Source organism: Teleopsis dalmanni, chromosome 2 (assembly GCF_002237135.1).
Source record: "Teleopsis dalmanni isolate 2A chromosome 2, ASM223713v2, whole genome shotgun sequence".
NCBI classification, from domain to species: Eukaryota; Metazoa; Arthropoda; class Insecta; order Diptera; family Diopsidae; genus Teleopsis; species Teleopsis dalmanni.
The window spans coordinates 44,287,114-44,290,161 of NC_051847.1; positions in this window are offsets into that span (position 1 = coordinate 44,287,114).

Sequence of the window (3,048 nt, forward strand, 5' to 3'; positions counted from 1 at the left end):
TACACATAGAGTAATTCTAATATTTTTGTATTTAATCTTTATGGCTTTGTTTACTATACTACCCGGTACTCAACAGTCAAACGCGTTTATTTTGGAGATTACAAAATTTTATGTCAAATAAATTTATTTACAAGTATTTTGTTTCAAATAAAATAAAAACAATTCAAATTTATCTCTTTTGGTAATTATTTTTTATTTTTTAATATTTATTAGAAAAATTTATTATTTTTAAATGATTTTTTTCACAATTATTTAAAAAATTTTAAACAAAATTTGCTAATTATTTATGTACATATGTACATAAATAATATACGCACGACTGCATAGTATCTAAAATAGAAAATTGTATCTTAATTTTTTTTAACTGTAATTCGATACCACTAGATTAGATTAGGTTATACCGGCGATCCCAAGGGATCCATTTAGGCCTATATGCCCATTGTGCTACCGTATTATTAAAAAACCCACTTAGAACCTTTGGAAAAGCTTATAATGCTGTTCAGAGGGTTGTATACCACTAACACGTAACTATAAAAATGCCAGCTTAAGTCACAAATACTGTTTTTTTCTTCTGAATAATTGGCCTGGACTTATTTACCAGATATCAGGGCGCATAAGTTGAATTAAACAGGACAATCTTTAGGAAAGCAGGATAGCAGCTCCGTTTTAATCTAGATCAAATTAGCAGAAGTCTAGCCAGCGGATTCACATGGTTTTCAAGATTTTAAGTCACAAATAAATTCAAAGTATTAATAAAAATTACAATAGTATACCACGAAGTATGATATACCAAATTAAGCAATATTCTAGGCGCAGAATTTTTAGGTGCTTATGTTAACTATGGCAATGACGGGGTATAGCTCGTACAGCTAATCGTTCCATCTAATTTGATACTCACTGCCACTCTTCCGGCGATTTTTTCTCCCAAATGCTCTTGTCTAATCATTCTATATGGGCATGATAATTGTCGAAGATTCTGCACCATGAAGGATAAAATAGGCATGATAATTGCATTATCGAGTATTATATTTGTTTGTCAAGGAAGGGGTTTATTTCTCTATTTAACCCGAATTAACATATTTTTTATTTTAATCATATATTAAACTAGAAGATATCTATGTATATATGTATATAACCACTGTACTTTTTCTATAAATACTTATAGTAATAATTTTTACAAATTAGTTTTAAATTAAAAAATTCGTCTTTTGATCATTTATTACTTTTGATCATCATTACTTTGTTTTTGAAGGAAAATTTTCTATAAATGACAACCCAATACCAACCCCACCTACATAATGGCCTTGCCTAGCCGATTAATTTTCCATTTTGTCAATGAACATTCAATAACGATTTTATGAAAATCAGTCGGATAGTTTCTGTATACGTTTACAATAAGTATGTCAAAAATAAATAGATACTTATAATTATATGAATATATTATGTTATATATATTATATATTATTATATATTGATACATATAATATATATAACATATTATAATTATACATATACATAATTACATATATTAAACATAAGTAATATATACATATCATAATTCTAGAAAAGATATTATGAAATGCATTCTGGAATTTAAAATCCATAAATACTAAATATAAAGAAATTAATAATAAAATTGTAAAAATCATAATACATCTCATAATTTAAATACTTTTGAATGATGAAATTTATTCTCAAATACAGATGTTCTTCAAATAGATTTTAAAAAATATTTCTAAATGTATTAATTTTTGTTATTTTTAGATTTTAAGTTGTAAAATTTTGTTCATTACATTTTTTTTTTAACACTAAAATTTATAAGTGGGTGTGAAAAAATGAAATCAAATTCAATAAGATATTGTATTTAAAATTAAAAAATATACAAGAATTTTATTTAAACTCTAATTAATTAGTAAATATGTAATATACATCACAAATTTTTTATCAATCGGCTTAGAGAGTATTATAAAGTCTATCTATGTGTCATCATTTCTTTTTATGCTATTCTTTTTATTGTTATTTAAAATGTTATCCCCTCAATAATATTTACATATTGTAATGTTTTATAATAATCACATTAAAAATGTTTGTATTAGGTTTCCCACAAATATTTTTGGATTTCGTTTTTTTAGTGTTTTAACGTAGCACTTTGGATGTGTCTTTATTCCTTTCTGAAGTTAAAAACCAAAGGAATGGCACTATAAATCAATAGTGTGCAAGATTGTGTGTGTATTTGGGCTAGAAAACAGATAAACAGTGTTGTAGGAAAAAGAACTTTAAGTCATATATAGGGAACAGTCAACAGTTCAGTACATTATCTATATTTGCAGCTTAATTTAAAAAAGATAATTTCTGCTGGTCGTAAGAGATCGCCTCCATCCCCGAAGATTCCAAGCAGACGTTTGCTGAAAACTTTGTTGTTAAAGAAATTTGATGAAAAAATTAAAACTACCTCGTATATAGGTTAGAAAGCCTATATTCGATCTAAATAATTTTATCTTCGTCTTATAAGGAGCATGCGACATCGATTATTGCATCCGGTTGAGTTGCTAAGTGCGGAGTTTCGACTACACTGTAGATTGTTTCGGTGCATCTTGTAGGTTTGTGGAAGCCAAATTGAAGCAGCATATGTCGCCATGAACTGCTGGTGATTGCCTTTAGAGCGTTGTTGCAACTCTTCAAATAAGTGCACACATACGTCTCATATGTGCAGAAAAGAAGTATACAGACAAGTACGATTCTCAAGATTTTTGGTATAGTGGTGGTGCGGGTCCTAAATTTACCAATGAATATGGGTAGAGTAAAGGCAATATTTTTAGTTTAGGAAGTAAAGAAAGTCGTCGAAGATTTGACTTCCGATAAGTAAAGATTTCTAACTCGAAAACATTATTAGGGAAATATGTACATTGATTTTATTGCATAATATAGCGGGATCTTAACCTATGGTAAAAACGTGCAATCATGTGCATATGTACATTATGACTTTGACTTTTTCTGTTCTTGATATTAGTGCTGTTATTTCGTACTTTGACTGTTATATACATATGT